This window comes from Cryptomeria japonica, chromosome 3 (assembly GCF_030272615.1).
Source record: "Cryptomeria japonica chromosome 3, Sugi_1.0, whole genome shotgun sequence".
NCBI lineage: Eukaryota > Viridiplantae > Streptophyta > Pinopsida > Cupressales > Cupressaceae > Cryptomeria > Cryptomeria japonica.
The window spans coordinates 133547378-133572841 of NC_081407.1; positions in this window are offsets into that span (position 1 = coordinate 133547378).

The following is a 25464-nucleotide window of genomic DNA, read 5'->3' on the forward strand; positions in this document are numbered from 1 at the left end:
AATCATCTCTACGATGGGGTAAGAATGAATTTTACCTTCTGAGTTATGTCATATTTGTCTCAATCCGTTTCTAAATCTACTATTAAGGGTAAACGCCCTCTCCATCAAGGCTTCATTTGTAGGTTGTATGATTTCCACATGTCTTTATCCCCCTCTGGTGAGGTCCTACCTATTGAGATTAGGTTCACCTATGATCCTTATTTATATGTGGATCTTATTATTACCCCCTCTAATTTTGGAGAAGTGTCTCATTCGGGTTCTAAAATGACCACTAGGAAAAAACCTACTAAAATGGCCAAATTTAAGGCTATTGTTGCAACTAAAAAGGACCAAGATGTGAATTCTTAGCTTGAGATGTAATAGAATGTGGATATTATTGAATATTCTGGCTCTGAGTCTCTTTCCTTGGATGATTTGGACTCTTCACATACCATGGGGTTAGATTGGTCCCCTGCTAAAACTATTGCTAACCATAACCCTTCCCCCATAAACCCTTCTCTTTGTGCTAATACTAAATTTTTGAGCTCTATCTCTATCCTAACTAAAATTTTGAAGGACCTGGATGAGGATGTGCAAAGACAAGATGATCTATTAAAATGCCTCTTTGAATAGATAAATGTTGCTATCAAAAAGATCAATTGATTGGAGGCACCAACCAAGGCAGAGACCAAGGCTAACACTTGGGTCGATGGTTTGTGTGAGGAAAAACTTTAAAGTAATTCAAATGATCATGGTAGAGTTATGGGGCAGTGGGATAAGGTGGGTAGAAAGATCGATTATATGGACTCCAAGATCAAGATGGCAGGAACTAAGCTTGAGCTAGACGATGTCAAGAAAACCCAGGAGGCCCATAAAAATAAATATAAGGAGGTCAACCTTGCTTGCGAGAATGTGGCTAGTAAGAACAATGCCTCCCTATAGGCTATCCATGATGACATGGAAAGGAAAAGGGTGAATAAAAGAAAACAAATGGGGTCCCTAGCCATGGGCTCTGGCCCAATTATGTCTCTGGTTAAAGCCACTCCTAACTCCTTGTTGATATCCTCTAGCTTTGGAATCGGGTCCAATAAAAAAATTTCTTAATCTGATAAGGTTCCTAATTTGTCTTACTATTGGCATGAAAAGGGTACCCGCACATAGTAAACCATCTCTTTGTGTCTATGTTGGGTGGTTGTTTTGTGTTTTAGGTTATTTTGGTCTTCTCTGTTTACTAGTTTTTTAGTGTAGTTGTTGGTTCTCTATTCACTCTATTGGTTTTTTGTTGTGTTCTAGTGGGTTTCTTTTTTCCACTCCCTCATGTGCTCTTGGTTTCTCTTTACGGATATGTAATGGTATGTTAGATTCAATGACAGTCCCAAAGACATTGAGAGGGTGGGTGAATCAGTGTCTAACCAGTTAGCAGAATATTTAAACTTATTTATATTTTTGCAACCCAAAATAGTGTACCGGTAAATAAGAATTAATGCAGTAAACACAAATAATAGAGACAGCATAGAAACACACCATAACACAATATATTTAATGAGGAAACCCGGTGTGGGAAAAACCTCGATGGGATTTTTGACCCACAATATTACTCACTGGCCAATGAATAAATACTACTTACAATAGGGCCCTGCACATGCAGGAAGGCCAACAGCTTAGAGCTCACTTCTTAAAGAAGAGTCTCACTGACTACAAAATGGATAATTAAATCCAATACAATGTACTTCTCAAAACAACATCTCTAATTCTAGGTTCAGTACCGGTTTCAGCTCAGATAGATACCTTATCCAAAAACCTTCGTTGTCACTAAACAATTATTTTCTACCAAACATATCATATGTCTATCATCAAAATGACCTATAAGATCTCATACATATATGAGTCTTTTACAATATACCATGTCCGCTTACAAAGATAATTATATTACAATAAACAAAAGTTCATCCCATGTCGCTGGAGTGTCGATATGCTTGTTGTCGATGTAATCTGAATGCTAGTGTAAGTGCCTGCTGGTACCGATGCCAGTGTCTGACAGTGTATAATATATGTGATGCTGGGCACATAGAAATCTATTGACGGTCGGTTGCTAGTTGGTTTCCATCAATGACAACATCAACTATTCTCATAAGATTGTAGAATGCCAACAATTTCCCCCTTTGGCATTGATGGCAACACTCATGATAAAAATCAAAACTATTATCCCAAAACTGAAATCTAAAAAGATGTGCTCCCCTTGAGCGAGTGATCTCCTCTGTAAATGCATTTTTCTCTCTACTACTCCCCCTTTGACATCAATGACAAACAATGTCATAAATAATCAAAAGAGTATGAAAATGCTACCTCAAGGTCTGTAACCGGTTGGTTACTATCTGAAAGATGTCTGCCAAAACTAGATTCAGACTCTGCATAAACTTGTTGTTGTCAGTTAGAGTTGCCTCAGTCTACTGGATCATACCGGTGAGATAATGCATTTGCTGCTCCGGTGTTTTTTCTCCTTGAACTATTGCCTTAGATAATTCAACTCTCTGAGTAATCAAATTATTCAACCTTGGACCAAGTTTAATTTTGAGTTCCTGGGCATTGGACCTTATTCTTGCCTTTTCTTTCTCAAGCTTTTCCAACTTTTCCTCAAAAACTGTCATTTCTTGCTCAAAAATTGATATAAGTCCAAATGAACCTATTATATTATCCGCAATGTCATGAATTTCTTTTTGTGTCTTTTTTATCTCCTCATCAATGTCCTTTGTCAAACAATGAGGTTTACATGCTTCTCTATATAACTCCTTGTACTCCAAAATTTGTAGAATTGAGTACTGGTAAAAGTGTATCCAAGTGATCGGTACATTTTTTATGGTGTTTTCAAAGAATGTGTTTTTCTCTTTGTCAACTCTCTCCTTAATGGTATCCTCATTCACCTTATCTATAGTTATTACATTATCAACAATGAATTTGGACAATGTGTCCAATCTACCTAAAGAATCATTAATGTGATCTATCTTACAATTAGGTGCAATCATCTTCAGAATAGGTAAAGTGTTATCAATTCCCTTAAATGCTAAGGCATTGCAATCAGTAATCCTCTTAATGGAATCCAAAAGTACCTCTGTAATGTTAGTGGGTTTAAATTCACTTGTAGATGTGCTTGGTTCTACTGTAGGTTCCTTTTCAACATATATCTAACCAATTACCTTCACTACATTCTCTTTATTTACATCAGATGCATTCATTTCACTTATATTTTCTTCTGGTGGATCTTTTTGTGTCTATACCTCTACCTTTAATGGTTTCTCTATTTGATTAAGCTCCTCTGTAACTATTGGTTTCTCAGATTCAACATGAACCTCTACTTCAGATTGTTTCTCTGTCTGTACCACTGTCAGTTTGTCAGATTCTGGTGTCCTTGTGCTAGTTGACTTGTCCTCTGTTGGTTTCTCAGTCTCTGGTTGCTCTGCTTGAGCTGGTATCTCAATGACCTTGTTGTCTTTGAGATCATCTGCCTTAACCTCTGCAATTTCTTTGTCCACAACAATGTTTATATCCTGAGTATCTTCATTCATTGTAAAAAGTATCTTAGACATTGGGTTAGTATCATCATAGGTTATACCTTCAATAGCCATATCTAGTGGATTAAGTGTATATACTGGTGATGAAGGTGTGTCCTGATCTGGTGGAGGGATGTTATCTGTTATTTTTATAGAAGGTACACCATCTATTTTACCTTTTCCCTTATCTTTTTGATATACTTTGAACGTCTTTTCTACATTCGGTATGCTTCTTTCCTCTTGTTTTTCCTTCTCTACAAAGAATATGTCCCATTTAGTTGCAGTCTCATCTACAATTTCCTTAACCCTTCCAGCCATCAGGCTTACTTGCCGGTGTCTACTAACAAATAATGACTGGTTAGGTTCAGAAATAAGCTCATCTATCTCTTCCTTCGAATTTACTAGATGTATAGCCAAGAGTGCTTCAAATTTCAACTTCTTGTCTAGTTGCATCACAGATAGCCTTTTAGCTTCCAATCTCATGTACAAGTCATTGGGTAACTCATCAATCACTTCTATTAGAACTTTCTTGTAAATATCTAAATGTAGAATAATGCTTTCTTCAATGGTGTTTTTGTCAAAATCATTGAAATAATGATACAATTTGTTTACATTTACTAGATTATGTTCCTGTGTAATCTCATTCAATAGATCATCTAGTGTGGGGGTAACCGGTGTCTATTTCTTCTTTGGTGTAAGCTTCTTCTACGGTGCCCTAATTGCCTATTGTTTCTTCCTTAGTGTCCCTGTTTTCTTAGGAGGAGGAGAAGGTACCCGTGGGGTTTTCCTTTTCCTATCCACTCTCTCAAACTCATTATCCTTACCACTGTCAATATCAGAAGATGTTACAACTAGTGAAACATGTGCTTCCAGTTGTAGTACTTCAAGCTCACTTGCTGACAAACCACTGATATTCATGACATTCTCTTTGATTTCTTGGACCATCTTGGAGGCATATCTAATAAAATTTTCTCTTCGTTTTGTCCTCTTTTGCATAGATACATTACTCTCTATGGTTTCTACATTACCGAAGAAATTCTCAGATGGCTCCCTTGGTGCATCAAGTAGAGATTTTGCATATGTTTCTAGAATAGGTAGGTCTACCTCATAACCCATCTCTGTAACCCAAATATTTCTAGGGCTTACTGCTTCCATCCAAGTCTCATCTCGCTTAATGACAAAACAGATTTGCTTGTCATACTTATCAATTATACTCTATGGTAGTCTCTCTCTTGCTCTCATCTTAGTTTGAAATGATTTGAAGTAATATACAATGTTCTTATCATAGTTAGTGCCCATATCGGTGAAAGCTTGTTGTATTTGTTTTCCTACCAGGATGTCATAACCAAAATCTTTGTGACCTATGCCAGGTATCTCTTTGGTAGAGTATAACATCATACATACTAGTTGGTTTCCAAAATGGAAAGTGCCTTTCTTATCTCCCTTAATCTTCTTTAAGTTATCAATCAGTTCATCTTTAAGCCGTTCACACACATCAATCTTAGCATTATTATTCACCATCTCATATGCACTATGAATACAAAGGCTAGAAACAAAATTTAGTCTATTTGCATGAGTTGCTTTGTATCCTAGTACCATAATTACATATTTCACATTTATATCCTTAACATCATTCACTCTAAGTGACCTGTTATCAGATGTGGCTCCGAGTAACTCCATAGCTCCCTTGTTAGGTATTTTCTTGGTTTTATCAGGCCTACTATTGGTTGAAGGTAAACCAGTAACTACCTTAATGGCTTCCTTGGTTATTCTGCAAACTGAATCTAACCATGTGAACTCTCCATGGATTCTACTCAATACAAGTCTTACAACTTCCTTTGGAAATTCGGGAATGTTCAGAATCTCTACAAAACCTAAGTCTTCCACAATCTTATGTTCAGGTTTAATCACACCATTTCCATCGGTAATAACCTCATTAAATATTTTCTTCAAATCCTTAGTCCCTAGGTTTTCTATGTTGCAATGTATGTAAACTCGAGGGTCTTCAGCAAATGCTACACCCTTCGAAATTTTCAAAAAAGCTCTAACACAATCATCTCGCTTTGCAATCTCAGGGATAATCTTAAACACAGGTCTAGGGCATTTGATGTTTTCTACAATGATAGGTTTTGCAATAAACTCAGGAACAGAAGATGAGGTTGCCATTTCAAAAGATAAATACCTCTTAACCGAAATTCTAAATGCCTGAAAATCACTTTGCAGCTTCGCCTTAGAATTCCCTTGCTCAGTTTTGCACTCTCGGATTGTTTGAATGCTCGATGAGTTAGAAAAGAGGGTTCTGCAGTGCTTTATAGCCAAAAAGGTTTTTTAAAACCACATTAAATGCTTGTCGGTTAAGTGAAAACTTAACACACCTGTCGTTAAAGAAGAAATGTATCTTCTCAACCAACCGAGGGTAGAATGCATGATTTTCAACTTTCTGCAATACCCCCTTAAAGATTATTCCTCAGTTAGATGAAGAATCTCCCACCGATGGAGGATTACTCTATTCTACCAATGTAGAGATAGTTTCATCAGCTTTCTGATCTGCCTTCTTAATCCATTGTTTTGAGAATTCTTGCTTTACTTCATCTACCTTTTCTTTGCCCTTCAAACTAGATCCTTTATTGTTTGCTGGTGTATTCTTGCTTCTATAGAATTTTGAAATATGTCTAATCTTGTTACATGCATAATAGGTTACATTATTCCTCTGAATAGCCTTTCCATATCCTTGACCGGTTTGTGATCTGCATTGATTAGATAAATGCCCAAATCTTCCACAAACATAGCATTTCACATTCATTCTGCATTTTTCTAAATTATGACCAACTTTGTTGCATTTGGAACATTTCCCATTAAATTTATAAGCATTAGGTTGTCTTACCAGTTTGCTCTGATCTTGATTATTTGCAATAGCAAAACTTTCTCTAATTTCAAATCCAAGTCCATTTGTATCTCCATCAGGTTTCTATCTTTTAAGCATGTCATCAAGCCTTTCTGAACTTTTCTTGAATTTGTCTTTGTGTTCATTTGCAGTGACCAACTCATTTTCCAGAATTCCAACTTGTCTCACAAGCTCATCTTTATCATGTTGCATGTGAATCAGATTTATCTTTAGCATATCATTTTCATGACCAAGTCTCATATTTTCATTTCCTACATCATTAAGTCTCCTAGTCAAGTCTTCTTCATTATTCTTCCTATCTTCAATATCCGTACATAACCTCATAGTCATATCTTGCATTTCATTCTTCATATTATAGTTTTCTTGTCTCAACTTATTTGCAATGTCTCTAAGAGTTTCCTTTTCATCATCATCATCATCATTCTGCATTTTCTCATGAAGTTCTTTTCTCTTATTTTGTACTATAACCAGGTTCTCCTAAAGTCCTTTAATGAATTCCTTAGTAGTCCTCAGATCATTTTCTAGTTTGATATTTTTCAATTTTTCTGCATCAAAATCTTCAAGAGCTCCTTCCAACTATTTTCTTAAGTTCTCCATCTGTGTCGATGTCAGAATCTCCCTCAAGCTATTAGGATTTTGTAAATAGAGGACCAGGCTCTGATACCAATTGTTAGATTCAATGACAATCCCAAAGACACCGAGAGGGGGGCTGAATCAATGTCTAACTGGTTAGTAGAATATTTAAACTTATTTATAACTTTGCAACCCAAAATAGTGTATCGGTAAATAAGAATTAATGCAGTAAACACAAATAACAGAGACAACATAGAAACACACCATAACACAAGATATTTAACGAGGAAACCCGGTGTGGGAAAAACCTTTGTGGGATTTGTGACCCACAATATTTATTCACTGGCTAATGAATAAATACCACTTACAATAGGGGCCTGCACATACAAGGAGGCCAACAATCTAGAGCTTATTGCTCAAAGAAGAGACTCACTGACTACAAAATGGATAATTAAATCCAATACAATGTACTACTCAAAACAACATCTCTAATGCTAGGTTTAGTACCAGTTTAAGCTAAGATAGATACCTTATCCAATAACCTTTGCTGTCACTAAAAAATTATTTTCTACCATACACATCATATGTCTATCATCAAAATGACCTATAAGATCTCATACATATATGACTCTTTTACAATATACCATATCGGCTTACAAAAGATAATTATATTACAATAAACTAAAATTCATACCATGTCAGCTGGAGTACCAGTATGCTTGTTGCCGATGTAATCTGAATGTCGGTGTAAGTGCCTATCGATGCTGGTGTCTACCGGTGTATAATATATGTGATGTCGGGCATGTAGAAATCTATTGCCAGTTGGTTGCCAGTTGGTTGCCATTAATGACTATATCAACTATTCTCATAAGAGTGTAGAATGCCAACATGGTATTGGCCTATCCTACTTTTATAAATCATAACAATAATAGAACAATATCTTTAGACATGAGTCCAAAGTCAATGAAAGATTTTTCCAAATAGTGAAGAGTGTAGGAAAAGAGAATATCAACTTCATGAACTATGCAAGGGCCACTCATAGTACCACACTCCTAGAATTAATTGTAAGGAGAGAATGGAGAGTCATTTCTAGAATGGAAGACCTTAGAGTTAGCAAGAAGACTCTGAGAAAGCATGTAAGATGGAGGAAGCATGAACCAAAATGGATGAACATATATTTTGCTGGGTGCAAAAAGCACGACCCTTGGGTGGTAGCTATAACAGGTTTTATAAGAGATTCAAATAGTAAAGTATTGGAATGTTATGCTAAAACTATAGTGATTAGGACCAATAATGAGGTAGAGGCCATCCCTTTTTGGTAGGGCCTAAAGAGTGTTATTGTGAGGATCCGCTTATAACTGAGAGGGAGGGGGGGTGAATCAGTAATAATAATAAACTATATTCTTTCACCAATCTACAAAATACTTCAAAATATAGTTCATAACTAGTACTAGTAGTAGATCAAACAGTCTTCAAATCAGATTTACCAAATCATTACCGGTAGCAACTTAAGTGCTCATAATTAAGCAAATATAGTAAGGACATCAAATGAATAGCTCAACAATCCATCCACAACATGAACACAAAGATTTTAAAAGTGGAAACCTAAATGGGAAACACCATGGTGGGAATTGTTACCCACAAAATTTGCACTCTTTTGGAATGCACCTTGTTAAAGTCCTAGCACGGTTAGGAGCTCTACAATAATGCCCAGTTAAGGGTAGACCCTATTAGGAGTTACTCAGTGAAGGTATTTTAACCTCAGCCCTATTAGAATCTCTACCCTATTAGGAGTAACCTTACTAATGGATTTAAAGTCAAGTTAATGAGCCACCCGGTGAAGGGATTTACAATATCAGGTCTGTTAGGACCTATCCGGTTAAGGGATTTTAATACTGTTGCCATTGTTAGGAAACAATAGATAAATGATCTGATCAATGCACACTCTTCTTGCTAGTATAGATCCATTTTAGCTCCAATATGCTTCTCGCATGCAGAAATCTCAATCTGGTTTGACATACTCTTCTTCTCAAATCACCGATACAAAATCTCATCTCAAACTTGACATAAATAACCTTATCAACTAGATTGGTTACATAACCCTAACATACAATGAACTAACATCATAGATCATATTATATCATTACAAATCATTACAGTTCATCATACAGATCATTACAACAAATTTCAAGACAATTATAACCATTGAATGATCATAACACATCACCACACATCGATCTAATAAGCTGTCAAACCCTTATCACATTCTGCTAAGCACTTCGCTATTTACCAAAAAAATTGATCCTTGTACATGCTTAAATACAATCTTATCATCACACATAGTTTGTGACATGTCATCACTAAGTAATGAAAATGATAAGGTTTACCGCCAAACCATAAAACATCACCGGTTAAAGATCTTCATACTAGTTCTCAAACCCTGCACTGAATATACAACATTCAATTACAAACATGACATCTATTTCTCCAAACATCATGTGGTTCCTGTCATAGACTCATTACAATGTCATAAGAATACGTTCAAAACTGCAACATCTAAGTCAATATGGATCTCTACCACAACCATCTCCTTCTTTGTTGCTGCTTACCAATTGACTGCAACTTAGCAGTTTTTCTATCCAACTAAATTCATTACCGGTTAGGCTTAGATAACTTAGATGATATACAAAACATAAATAAACATGGTTGCCATCAATGACAACACAAATAACTGATCATAGAGCATCATATCACAGTTATATCATCACCAATAGTCCATCAATATACCATCACCAATAGCTCATCAATATCCTCATATCAACCTTTACCGGTACATCATCATCTCCATCATTTATGCCAACAATCTCTCCCTTTGGCATTGAGGGCAGCACTAAAATAACGCAACAACTAAAACAACCAACTATTGATAAATATCAAGAACTCATCATGCCATGTTTTACTGATCTTTGTTTCAGTTGATCTTCTCCTCCTTTGCATTAATTAATCATGTCATTGTTCTTCTCCCCCTTTGACAACAATGCCAAAGGTACAAAGGTATCTTATATCTTCATCTCTGCTACTACTATGTCCATCATCTTTGTGTATCTTATCTTAGCTTCTCCTCGTGAGTAGCCCACTTCTCATCAATCCATAGTGAAAGATATTCAATGAATCCACTGGATTGATGTTGCCACATCTTCTTAGTTGACCTTAGGTAAGGGTATAACCCCTAGCTTACCTCTGAGATATTCAAAGGTAGCCTTAGGTAATGGCTTAGTGATTATGTCTGCCATGACACATTCTCTGATCTCACTTTCTTTTCCTGCACTCTTTCTCTCAGAAAGTGATACTTCAATGCAATATGTTTAGTTCTAGCATGCACTATCGGGTTCTTTGAAATCTTTATAGCACTAGTATTATCACAATGTATAATCACCGGCTCTGTCATATCCTGCTTGAATCCTTCTAATACATGTCTCATCCATATAGCTTGTGTACAATTCATGGATGCAGCTACATACTCTACTTCTGCTGTAGACTAAGATATACAAGTTTATTTCTTACTGATCCAAGATACCCATCTTCGTCCTACAAAGAATGTTCCACCTGTTGTTCTTTTTCGGTCATCTACATTTCCTGCCCAATCAGCATCAGTGAATACTTGCAAAGAAAAATTTCCTCTATATGGATATCATAATCCATACTCAACTATCCCTCTAAGATATTTGAATATTCTCTTCATTGCTATCATGTGTGTCTCCTTAGGGCTCTTTTCAAATCTTGCTACTAAACCAACTGCATGGGCAATACCCAGTCTACTATGAACAATATAATGAAGTTTCCCAATCATAGATTTGTATTCCTTCTCATCCACTCAGGGTGAATCATCTTCTTTTGACAAACTGCAACCTATAACCATAGGTCTCCCAACCGGTGTACAGTCTTCCATTTCAAAGGTCTTTAACACTTCCTTCACATACTTAGAGTGACTGATAAAAAATCCACCTTCCTGTTGGACCTGCAAACCAATGAAATTTTTTATCCCACCTATTAGAGACATCTCAAACTCCTTTTTCATCTCTTCTGCAAAATTTAGACTCATATCATCATTTCCTTCAAATATGATGTCATCAACAAATACTTTTGCAATCAACATCTTCTTTGCTTCAGTCGTCAAATAAATATTGTTATCCTCACTGGTTCTCTGAAATCCTATCTTTATCATATGTGCATGAAATCTTTCAAACCATGACATTTGTGCTTTCTTTAATCCATATAATTCTTTATCTAGTTTGCATACCATATCCTTATCTTCTGACAATGCAAACCCATCTGGCTGTTCAATATACACCTCTTCTTCAAGAATACCATTCAAAAATGATGAATTTACATCCATTTGATAAAATTTTGAACCTTTAAAGGTTGCAAATGCAAGTAGCATTTTAACTCCTTCAAGCCTACAAACCACTGCAAAGGTCTCTCCATAACCTTCGCCTTCTTCTTGTGCATACCCTTTGCAAACTAGTCTTGCCTTGTTTCTAACAACTTCACCATCTTCAGTCAACTTATTCCTAAATACCCACTTTGTAGAAATTACATTTTTATTATTAGGTCTAGAAACAAGTGACCAAGTGTTGTTTTTCTCAATCTGATCAAGCTCTTCATTCATTGCCTTTATCCAATCATCATCCTTAAGAGCTTCTCTCACTATCTTCGGTTCAACTATGGAAATCAGGTAAGATCTTTCTCTAATGTTTCTTTTAGTCTACACTCTAACATTCTTGTCACCTATTATCTAGTTTTTAGAATGATTCAACTTCACATATCTAGGTACAACTGGTTCTGGTGCAATAACCTCTTCTAGTTCATCATCTTCATCTTCTTCCTCTACTAGTTGAGAAGTATCCTCCACACTGTTCTTCTTAGCATCAATTTGAATCTATGGTTTAATAATCACCAGCTTCAATTTCTTCAACTGCATCAGACTTGCTAATATCATCAGATTTGTTCACAACTAGGGTTTCTGGTGAGAATTCTCTTCCACCAATTTTCTTTTCCACAAATCTCCACAGTCTGCTAACAACTTTTCCAAAGTAGCAATAAAAAAATCTTCTATGTTTCTGTTGCTTCTCTAGATGTGCTCTCAAAAATGCTAAGTGAAAAATGAAACTATCAAGCACCTTTTTATTTGCCTTTTACTAAACCAGTTGAACATACCCTAATCACTATTCAACTCTAAAACTTGATACTGGCACACATATCACATTCAATTTACCGGTTTGAGTTGTAACCGATTCAAAAATTACTTTATAACATCATATTGCATCAAAAAATGCAGATTTGACTTACTGCACACTATATAGGGGGACCGGAAATGGATTTGACTCTATGTTACCCCTAAGCTTCATACATAGCTAAGTTTACCGATGAAGAATTCTCCACACCAGGTGAAGAATTGGATTCCTCTGATGGTATCTCCTCACTTTTCTTCTTCTGAATCTTATTCATCTCATTTATGGTTTCTTTCACATCTACCTTCTTCTTTCCTTTCTGGTCAACAAACTTATTAACCAGTTTGTTCATTCTAGCTCTCCAAAATTTTGCAAGGTGTCCCGGTTTGTGACAATGGAAACATGTCATTCCAGATTCACTCCAGGGTCTAGCATTGCCTCTACGAGTTCTTCTTCGGTAACTCATAGGAGCATGTCCATAGTTGTGACAGATTGAACATGTCACATTCCATCTATTCTCCATTTCATATGGACTAGACTGGTTTGAATAAGGTCTTTGCCAAGTAGGGTTTCCCTAGTCATTGTAAGATCTCTGTCAAGTAGGGTTCCTCCAGTCATTGTAAGATCTCTATCATTTGCCATTAGATCTCTGATTCATGTAAGATCTCTCATTGTTCATTCCAAACCTACACTCAATATCTCTATGCCCATACTTGTTGCAATTGAAGCAATATCCATCAAAAGTACTAGGCTTACATCCTCCATATGCATTAGATCTATATCCATCAATAGTACTAGATCTACTTCTACAAACATTAGCAGTATGACCTACCTTATGACACTTAAAACATACTGGTTTGTAGGTTCTCTTACCCGTTTTCTTTTTTTTCTTCTTTGGTTCATGTTTAGCTTCATGCAAGGTGTCCTTGGTACTAGATGGCTCTCCTTGTTCAAAGGTTGTGTATCCCAAGGCATGTGTATCTCCATTTTTCTTCTGTGATTGAATCTACTCATCAAGCATAGCAATGCTCTTGTTGAATTCAGCTAGTAAGTCATTAGCATCAGCCAACTCCTTGGTAAGTTCTTAATAATTCTTCTTTGTAAAACTTTCTCTTAGGGACATAGCCATATCTAGATCGGCTTGTATTTCCTCTTTTTCTTTTTTTTCCTCACGAAGTTGTTCATGCAAGGTAGTAATCTACCAGTTCAACTTTAAGATCTCATTATCCTTATCCTTTATTGTGTTTTCAGTTGTCCTTGGGGCTTCCGACTCTTGACTCATCCTAATGGTAAGGGCTTCCAACTCTCTTCTTAGATTTGTCTTATCATCATTTAGCTTTTCAACCTCATTAACCAAGGCATCAATGTTTGCTTCATTAGATGAACTGTATTTCAGTGAATTTCATCAACTGCTCAACCAACTCTCTTGTCTTATCCAATGAAGCTTTTTACTTGAACTGTAGTTAATCATAGGATTCTTCAAATTCTACAAGCCTCTGTGAAAGTTCTCGTTTACTCATTGAACCTTCCCCATGCTATCCTTAAGGATATTTACCTCAAGTAGTTAAGCTTCTGCACAAAGAGGACCTAGTGCTCTGATCCTAATTGTTATTATGAGGATCTGGTTATAACTGAGAGGGGGGAGGTTGAATTAGTAATAACAATAAACTGCAATCTTTCACCAATCTACAAAATAATTCACAATACAGTTCATAACCAATACCGGTAGCAGATCAAATAGTCTTCAAATCAGATTTACCAAATCATTACTGGTAGCAACTTAAGTGTTCATCATTAAGAAAATATAGCAAAAACATCAAATGAATAAGTTAAGAATCCATCCACAACATGAACACAAATATTTTTCACGTGGAAAACCAAATGGGAAAAACCACGATGGGAAATGGTACCCACATAATTTGCAATCTTGTGGAATGCACCCTGTTAAAGGCCTAGCTCAGTTAGGAGATTTCCAATAATGCCCGGTTAAGAGTAGACCCTATTAGGAGTCACCCGGTGAAAGGATTTTAACCTCAGCCCTGTTAGGAGCTCTACTCTATTAATAGTAACCTTGCTAAAGGATTTAAATTCAAGTTAATGAGCCACCTAGTGAGGGGATTTATAATATCAAGCCTGTTAAGACCTACCCCATTAAGGGATTTTAATACTGCTGCAATTGTTAGGAAACAATACATAAATGATCTAATCAATGCACTCTTTTCTTGCTAGTGTAGATCCATTTCAGCTCCAATATGCTTCTCACATGCAAAGATCTCAATCTGGTTCGACACACTCTTCTTCTCTAATCACCAACACAAAATCTCATCTCAAACTCAACCTAAATAACCTTATCAACTAGGTCAGTCACATAACCCTAACTTACAATGAATTAACATTATAGATCATATTAGATCATTACAAATCATTATAGTTCATCATACAAATCATTACAACAAATTTCAAGACAATTACAACCATTGAATGATCATAACACATCACCGCACATCGATCTGATAAGTTGTCAAACCCTTATCACATTCTGCTAAGCACTTTGTTGTTTCCCACAAAATTTGATCCTTGTATTCTCTTAAATGCATTCTTATCATCACACATGGTTTTTGACATGTCATCACTGAGTAATGAACATGATAAGATTTACCACCAAACCATAAAACATCACTGGTTAAAGATCTTGATATCGGTTCTCAAACCCTGCACTGAATATACAACAATAAATTATAAACATGGCTTCCGGTTCTCTAAACATGATGTGGTTCCTTCCATAGACTCATTACAATGTCATAAGCATACATTCCAAACCACAACATCTAAATCAATACAGATCTCTACCACAACCATCTCCTTCTCTGTTACTGCTTATCGGTTGACTGCAACTTAGAAGTTTTGCTGCCCAACTCAATTAATTACCGTTTAGGCTTAGATAAATTAGATGATATACCAAACATAAACAAACATGGTTGTCATCAATGACAACACAAATAACTGATCATAGAGCATCATATCACAGCTATATCATCACCAATAGTCCATCAATATACCATCACCAATAGTCCATCAATATCCTCATATCAACCTTTACCGGTACATCATCCTCTCGGTCATCTATGCCAACAAAGAGAACTTTACACTATGGTTTTTAAAAAGTTTAAATTGAATGAGACTCTAAATTAATCATAGACATTATTAATTCAAGATCTAATCATCTATGGAAATTCAAGAACTATATGATAGATAGAAAAAAAATGATAGATTGATTTTCTATCTCTACAACCACTTCTATTTTTAGGGAAGGAAATAAGGCCAATAACACCTTAGCTAATGAAGGACTCAAATTTGGAGAGTGGGTGTATTAGACAAGTGAAGGCAGGGTCCCGAGCCATGTTAGAGACATTCTTTTTAATGATAGGAATGAAAGGTATAACAACTATGGAGAATAATAATATGCTAGGAATATTGTTGATTGTGATTACGATGTGGATTGCCACTTTGCACTATAGGTGGGGTGGCCCAATGAAGATTGATATGATGGGGTCAGGTCATGATGATTTTAAAATATTTACTAATGGGCAATTAAATAATAAAAAATGCGACGTCTTCATCTACCCTTGGGATTTGGCATTAGAGGATATTTTCATTTGCATAACCTGAAGATGTATGAAAACACATAGAGAGAGATAGGTTATAATTATTACTATTTATGGAAAGGAGTAATTCATAATAAGAAATTAAATTAATTGAGACCTTTCTCATAAGGGGAAAGGAGTAAGGCTTTGTTAGTGACTCATAGTATTTATTTTGTTGGTATTCTGGAAATACCCATTACTAGATAATTTGCTAGGGTTTTGGGTCCTGGTAATACTATTTCTAACTTTTAGAAAGAAATAACTGCTATCCTAGGCAACCAAATACTAAAGGTTGAACTAGCTTCATTTTCTTCTATCAACAAAAACAAAAAGGTCTGTGATATTTTTTATAGAAGAAGAATTACCCCTTTTTTAAGGCCATGACTCAGAGTGATGAGAATTTGTCCTTACAATTCATGAATAGTTAGTGGAATGGGAGATTTGAGGTCAGGGGTTTTAAGATGTAAGTTTCAAATGAAATCATTGTGCAAGATACAAGCCTAAAATGTGATGGAGAAAAGTTTCCCGAGTTGAGCCAAAAGTAGGCATATGAGGATAACATGGTGCTTTGTTTGGAGAAAGGTGAATGCATGAAAAGACATGAGAATGGGCTCATTTGAAGTGATTTGAGCTACCACCTTATTAAGTAATTTACCTTATAAGGAAGGTTTTCCATATATCATGACTACCATTTCCCTCTATTAAATTAATTGCATTATCAAAAACTTGCAATTTTTCCCTCTTTCTTTTTTATCAATGGGAAAATTTGTGTTTGAGGGGTTTTTATCCTCCATTGTATCAAGGTCTAATTTGCACTTTTTATAATATCTATTTAGAGAAAATCCATTGTATGAATCTAACCCCTCCTTTTAATCCCCTTGACAACCAAGACCAAAACCCCTCTTTTCTCTACAATTCCCAAAAAAAGAATAATTTTTAAAGATAAAGAATCATCTTCCTCAAATACCATTTTCGTTTGAAAATATTTGCTAAGCTCCCCTAATAGGAAAAGAATTAACCAAGGTTGTCATACTCTCACTCTGATTAAGAATATTGGATCCATGACAACCTCAATTAAAGGAAAGCAAATTTTGATAAACCCTACTTGTGGTAAGGGAAAAATGGTTTGCATGTCTTCTAAAGACAACCCTATTGTTTCCCCCCCCCCCTCTCTACTTGAAGATTTTAATAGTGATCCTATTAAAAAAAATATAACCAACTCCTCACAAGAGCATAGGTCAACTAGGATGGCTAAGTAATCCGTTGTAGCTAAAATTGCTAAGGTGATGTAACTGAGCTAGAACCAAGCATTCACCAATAACTAGAAGAAAGTAGAAACCAGAAAACACCAGAGATGAAATCACTATTCTCCATTATTCTCCAACCAAACTAACATTACAATACAAAAATAAGCCTATTTGAACAACAATTCAAAAAATTCCCATTTTGGCAGATTTTTACAAAATTTAAAATTTGCCATCTTGGTAATTTTAAAATGTACCCAAAAAATCATGAAATATTCTATATATCTAAAAAAAAATTATGTCGACATAAATTTCTAACTTTCTAAACTAATAAATATCACAAGTTCAAAAATAACTGAAAAATGAACTTTCAAAAATCTTTTAAAAAAGTAGAAAATGCTCTTTTTGAAGCCCCAGATAAAGGAATCGGGCCCTGAAAAGTTGATCTTGTTGAGGTCCAACCAAACTAGAATCTATCAATAATCCAAACAACTCCTCACAATATACTTTCTCATAAAATTTCAGTCTAATTAGAGAACTGAGTCAAAAGTTATGACCCCACGAGGTCCCTGAATCATACTCCTTTGGTTGAAAAGAACACAACTCCTAAAATTTGTTGTTCTCAAATTGTTTCCACTTGTCTTGATCCAACATCTTCAGCTCCCACTTTAAAATCCATATATTATCTATTGATGGTAATCCTCCCCATTATACAAGATTTATGTTGTGTTCTCTTTGCTAAGTATGAATGTCTTCTGATCTAAAATATCATCCTCCTCTATTGTTGAAACATCCTCACTTTAGTTCTCAACTACATCTTGATACTTGAAAGCTTTAACATCCTCCAAAGGATTTTCTTCTAGTTTTTCTTCACCTTCATCTCTTTGCATCATCAAAGCATAACAAAAACTTATTACATTCATTTCTTTGACAAATTCTCTTTTAGACAACATAGTCTCACCTTTCCCTTCATCCTTAAGAGGAAACAAAATAACGTTAGATCCATCCTTCCAAAAGGTCTATGTGTTTTTTTTACAATCATGAATAACTTTCCTATCATACTTCTACTAAGAAAATCTCTTAAAGAGAAGTGTGAGATCAATATGAGGATTCTACCTTCAATGAGACTAACTCCAAAAGTAGCGAGGAAACTCAAGAGGAAACTATTGATTTGGTTCCAAAAGACTCTTAGTCCTACTAATCCTCAATGAAAAATTAGTTTAATGAAGCTTTAGAAGGACTAAACAACCTTAAGGATTATAGAGAAGATGAAAAAATAGATTATGGAGAAAAACCTAAGGAATGATATGATTGGTATAGGATTTCTATGGAGATGGAGGACCTAAATACTAGAGTGGAGAAACCAAAGATACCTCAAAATTGTCTTGGTTGTGACAAAAATAGATAATTGATAAGGAAACTAGAGGGCAATGTCCAAGACCTAATGAAATCAACTATTACCTAATGCAGAAATGTGTTATATAGGTTGTGACTATTTCTAAGAAGATCAAGAAGAAGAAGAAAATAATAGAACCTATTGTAGGTATAGAAGAATAGCAACCTTCTCCCGTGGGAGGAGAAATTAAAAGATATTTTGGATAGTTGGAGCTATCTTTTTTATTGCTATTATAGTTTCTTAGGCCAATCTTATTTTTAGGTGCTCTTCTACTATATTTTGTTGTGACTCTTGTTCTCTATATTGTTACATTTATTTTTATTTGTATTACTTTGGCTGAAATGCTTCGGTTATGGTGGGGGTGCTCTCCAAGCCCATTTTTTATTGGATGTTTTAAGTGCTAATTTGTATGGTTTGGGGCCCATGCCCGCTTAATAAAAAATAATAATAGTGATTTCCCACAATCCCTCTAATATGTAGATTGTAAATAGGATTATTGGTCACACTTGCGGGCTCATAGGCTACCACATGGTTATTACCAACTTACAAGAAATATTAGTTCTAGATTCTATTTCCCTGTCTCCTTACTCCCTAACTCACTAGCTGTTTTCTATTGAATTCAAAGAATGGTCAAATAGTATCTCTAAGTCTTAGAAGCGATCCATAATAGTTTCAATTAGACACCAATCCTAATACACAATTAAATATGTGTGTTAGCCCAAAGTTGATGATGTAGAACCAAGGGTTGATGCAGAGGGGTGTGGATCCATCTAGGGTTTTTGCTAACTCAAAGCTGCCATGTGATAAAATATAAAGAGTCTACAAAGCACAAAGGAGTTACAAACACTACTTCCCATAATATTGAGTTTAGGCTACTTAACAAGATAATCTTTTGGTTAAGAGATCTTCCAAAAAAACACTTCTACCACCTATGTATGTTGTACTAGAGTCACCATTATGTCACCATTAGACCTCATATTAGCATTGTGTCTTTTAATACCTGATGTTTGCTTTGATTTTGCTCACACCTTATTGAAACCTACATTTTCAACTACCCTTTTGTCTCCTATTCAACTTCAAGTCCTGATTAATAGGACCAGGGTGCCCCACTACCCTGTTCCTCTTAATCAGGTTCCAAATTTGGTCTCATCAATGGTCACATCAAGTTGGTGGGAATTTAGGTCCCATATTAGTTTTATTTGAAAATTAAAATAATTTTTGGATGTTTAAGTATAAAAGGAGGCATGCCCCTCTCATTCTAAGTCTATGAGATCTATGAAGCCTAAGTTGGCTCTCTCTTTCAATCACACTCTAGCAAATTCAATACAAGTGAGCAAGAAATAAAGCATTTTTCAAGCATTCAAGATGGCATCCATGATAAAACTTCCATAAAGACATTTTACATGAAATCCGAAACCCTTTAGTGAGGATTCAAGGAATGTTCATCACTATATCAACTTCAATTAGAAGCATTCAATTTCAAACATAGCCTTTCCCTCAAAAGGAAAGCAACTTGATGCAATTCAATTTTATTTCCATTTCAATTGTCATTTCAATTTCAAGGTTAATTCCAAAGTTGGGGTTTGACCCAAGGCACCCCTATTAACAACTCTCTCTCTCTCTCTATGCAAAAATTTGATAAAGAGCCATGATAAAAAAGACCAACATAATATACAATGATGGACATGTTTAGCTTTTACAGGAGCAAAAAGTGGAGGACTAGAACTACCTACCACCTTGCTCCTAAGAATTTTTGCCTGATCTTCTAATAGTGGATCCTATGAGTCTCCTCGGTCCAAAAAAAAATCCCACTTGCTTGTCCAGAATTTATAGGACCAAGATGACCTACCACCCTAGTTTGGACAATTAGGCTCAACCTTTTAGCTATAGGTTTTGACTCACTTCCTCTTCTCAAATCTTTGTTTGTGGCTATTTCTAACATGTGGAACATTCTATTAAATTACAAATTTACTCAAATTCCCTATTGTCTTACCCTAGAACTTTATATTAAAAATCTAATATTTACTATAAAAGGGGGAAGCAAACAAATAAGTAAATCTAATTAGTATATCAGCCCTTTTTCTAATTGAATTGTGACTAGATCGATTTAATTTATCCCTCTTTTAAATGTATAATTGATTTGGTGAGATTAGTGGTTTTATTATCTTAATTGGCAAAACCATAAGTTTCTCTACCTTATAATTGGATCTAGAAATCTTAGATTTTATAAAATCTTGAGGGAAAAATTAAAAGATACAAATAATTAGGTATTAGGTAAAAATTAATCTTCCTTAAAAATATGTTTATGAATTCAAAAACAAGAGAAAAAGAAGGTGAGCTCTAAAATCAATGATGGAACATAGATGTTGAAAACATGTAGAACCAATTCACCATAGTATAAATATTGATTCACTTGATAAGGTCACCATCTTTGACTCTACATTGATCCAAAATCTTTGTTTGAATCCTATGAGGTTCATATTTTTCCTCGAAGGAATGTAAATTTACCTTTAATTCACAAACCTTTTTAGATAAATAATGAGAAATATGACTTGATAATAGAGCGAGTCTATAAAAATAAGTGTAAATAAGGATAAGGCTAAGTCAAATGTGGAGAAAATAAATATTAGTAGGAATAAATAAAAATACACAAAGATAAGAAATAAACCAATTTTGAAATAAGAATATCTCACTTATCAATATTGATTATATTAAATAGTTTCATTGAAAATGAGAAAAAAATAAATTCACATAAATATTATAATTTCATCATATACATCGAATAATATTATAAATTAATGTTAGAGGTAACATTTTAGTCATGGGTAAAACAATTATGGTGAGAGCGGGAAGAGTGGGAGGTGCAGGAATGGGAGGCGTGAGGGTTTATGTGGAGGAAGGCGATAGTGTAGAAGATGAAGATGTAGATGAAAATGATGGAGAGGGAGGCATTTGTGTAGATGATGAAGTTGATGATCTTCCCCTACCACCTCTTGTTCTGCCTGACTTTTGGCTTGATGAGGTTTCAAGAGGCAGAAGCTGCAAGCATCACGAGAGTGGTGGGAGAGTTGGTGTGATTGCAAGAGATGTGGATGAGGACGACCCTATTGGGGAAGTGGATCTTTTGGGTCCCTCTTTTCCTTTGGATCTCGTTCTTCCCTTTGTGGTCTTTTTTTGTTTCCTTTACAGTGAGTGTAGGTGTAGACTGTAGTGGGATCTGTGGGCTTCGATGGCAAATGTGGAGATTTTTAACTGGATCAGGGATTCTTTGGTATGGATGTTGCAGACTTTGGTCAGACAGGATTTTTTGTGGGTTGTAGCTGAGCCTTTTTGGCTTCTGCTCAACTTCCCCTCTTCCCCTATTTGGCGACCTTGCTCTAGCTCTTCTTTGGGCATGCTTTCAATGGGGTTCTTGGTTTGTCAGCTAGATCCGACAGTCCCTAAAGTTTCATTTATGGTGAGATGGGCTATTCTAAAGTGCTATTTTTTTCAGGCCTGAGGATTTACCTGTGGAAGTCTCCCTTGTAATTCTAGGAAGTTGAGCAAAAGTTGTTCTTGCCCTGTCTACAAGATCTGTATGTCTATTAACTCGAGGGATCTTTTCTTATTCTCACTTTCTTCTCCTCTCCTACTTTGGAACTTTGAAGACTTCCTTCTTTCTTTTACTTCCTTATGCTCCTTGGTTTTTCCTGATCTTTTGGTTGAGGGTTGTTGTTTTGGGTTCTTTTTGTACCTCGAGGGTTAGGGTTTTCTTATCATAAGGGGCTTCATTTTCTTGGTTCTTCTCTTGTTACCACTAGTGCTATTTTGGTTTCTCCTCTAGCCTTGGGCCATCTTTTTCCCTTAGGGTGGATTTTGTTGCTGTAAGGGGCCTCTATGTGGGAGGTATGCTTGTCTTTTTTGTGTCACCTTTCAGGGTTTCCTCTTGATGATTGTAGGTACACTTCTTTTCCTATTTTTTGCAAGAGGCTCTCTTGTGACTCTTAGGCCATCATCTTTACTCTTCTCTCAGTTTGTCCAATTGAGGTGGACCATTCTTATTTTGGGTGAAGAGTTGTGGGCTAAGTTTTGTGGGATGGCTATTGTTGGGGGTTTTGGATGCCCTTTTTTTTTTGACTGGATGTGTGATTTTTATTCTTTCCTTGCTATTAGGGTTATGTCCTTTCTCTCCTATAGAGGTGGAGATATTGGTGGAGCTTGTTTGCTTGGAATTTGTTCGGATTAGACCTCTTCTTTAGCTTAAGGTTTTGGGAGCCTTTTCAAAACCCATTTTTCCAACTAGAAATTGTGGATTTATTCCTTGGTTGCTGGACTCCGTTTTGTGGCTTGAAGCTTTGTGCTCTCTACTAATGGTCTCCATCTTTTTAGTTGCTATTGAGGTGGAGAGGTGATTTGCTATAAGTTGGACATTGATCATATGCTATGTGGTCATTGTCTTTATCCTATTGGTTTTGGGAGCCATGGTAAAACTCAAATGGAAGGTTAGGGGAGCCTTTCAAAACCCCCCCAATTTCAAGTTTTTGCTTAATGCTTATAGTTTTGGTTCCTGGTTTAGGTTGTGGGAGCCTTGTAAAACCTATGGGTAGGCTGAATGCTAGTAGTTTTCAAGGGCCCAGTTAGGCCAATTGTTTTTGGTTAGGATCAAGTTTTGATCTTGGTGGCCTGAAGACTGCGTTATAGGTTAAGGGAGCCTACAAAATTCCTTCTTTGAAGGTTTGGGAAGCCTTTCAAAATCCCCTGTTTCCAAAATATCCCTTAAAGATTCTCTTCATAGATTTGGTTTTTTTGGTTTTGGGATATTTTTGTGCAAAGGTTCAAGTTATGGGTGCCTAGAAAATTCCCTAGTATATGTTGAAGGTTAAGAGTGCCTTGATAAAACCCTTGGACTATCTTGCTTAGTCTTTTTTTGGCTTTGAAGGTGTAAGGTTTTGACCTTCTTTAGCTGCTTCTTTTATGTTATGGTTGTGGTTTAGCTGCTGATTTTCTATGATTGCACCTCTTGGGAGCGTTGTTATGTGGGTTCCGAGTTTTGGTAAAATTTGAGGGTTTCGGGCCCCTTTAAAACCTGTTGTAAGAGGTTTCGGGTCCCCCTCAAAACTTGTTTTATCTTTAATCAAAAACATTTTAGTCATGGGTTAATACGAATTGAGCATTGAATATTGGAAGTAATGTCACATTAGAGATAATGAAATCAGCCATTAAATTTGACAATTAACTCTTTTGTCAAACAAATTTATGTGAAAACTGTTCACTCAACTGTCACTCAAATCATGCTAGGGCTATAGAAAGTATCATCATAGACCACCACCATGTACAAAAATGCTGATTTGCTTATAAGCTCCTCCTCTATGTGATTTGTTGTGCAAAAAAGTTGACTGTATGACATGGAAAATAATATTATACTCATAAATTCATCAAAATAAAGCCTTGAATGGAATGAGTACCATAGCGAAGCATAATGGGTAAAGTCTGTCAAGTGTTACTGCAGGAGCTGTATTGATTGAATGATAGTGGGCATTTTTGGAATAGTTGGATTGGGATTTGTTTTCTTTTTATTTCTTGAAAGTGAAATGCTACCAAATTGCTATTGAAACATTGCTGTCAATTCACTATTTTTGTTTTGTGGCTTTCACAATTCTTCTATTCTTTAGCTTTACATGAGATAGTTAATACATTCGGCTGTCTTGAAAGTAAATACATAGAAAGCACCATGTATAATGAGGAGACTTTCTCAGTTCTGCTCTTGACCACAAAGAAACTATGTTCGACTTGTATTTCAGTTGTAAATGTCTCTCATCTCTTCTTGATCATTTCAGCATTTCCTTTTAGTTGTACCAAAATAAAATGGGATCCCATTTCCATCACTTGGCATCTTCGCATGTGATCTCTGCGACAATGTCAAATCGTGTGGAGAAAGGCAAGTTAGTGGATTCATACCATTATAACACTGTCAATTTAACTTCGTAAAAGAAGTGACAAGCATAGTTATTTCACGAACAAAAGAATCATTTTGAAGAGTTAGTAAGAGAAGAACAAGAAAATGGAAGGGAAATGGAAGGGAAGGAAAAGATATTTTATTGATGTCAATAATCTGTAGATCCAGTTTACAGATAGGTTATAGCAATATGGGACTATTCCATATTTTTTGGGGAGGAACCTAACTGTAATACAAACGACGTGTACATACCTTATTTCTCATATAGGAATTTTCTTTAAGAACAAACAAGATAAGAACATAGAAATTAAAAAGATTCTTTTGTGGTCCGACTGATATGTGATTCATTTGTAGTTTCATTTTTAATGTTATGAGATTTCCACAATCTGTGTTATAATTCTCGTATTTCTTCTAGATTCGTGTATGTAAATTTTTATCATCAATGTTTGGAGTCATACTCCTTGATTTATCATAGGATGAAAAAGAATTCCAAATACTAAATTTTTAACATCTCATTGAAATTCTTTTTCATCTTGAAGATGAAATACAAAATGTGGTTTGAAACGTTGATGATAAAAATTTACATACACAATTGAATCTAGAAAAAATAAAAAAAATTTATATTTGTCTAATTTGTCTGTTATTCTTTGATAGATTTTATTAAACCTGGTACTGTCTATTTTATTTTCAACATACATTTGGTTAAACCTAGTACGTAAATATGTTATACTATATATTCTATGTTTCATCCGCATCTAGAGGTTGATCAAACACCTAACTTTTCCATGTTTTTCCACCAAAATCTCATTGCGTACCTGATCTCATAATCAATTATTATATTTTTATTTTCACCTCGGTACCATCTATCAGAGATCATAATGGACCTTTGATTCTATTCATTAATTAATTAAAAATCAAAATTTAACATGTTTTTTTAAATTTTCATTTAATTAATATATTCAGTCAAATATTAAGCTTGATGCCTAGGTAGATGTTGCCTTCAATTTGA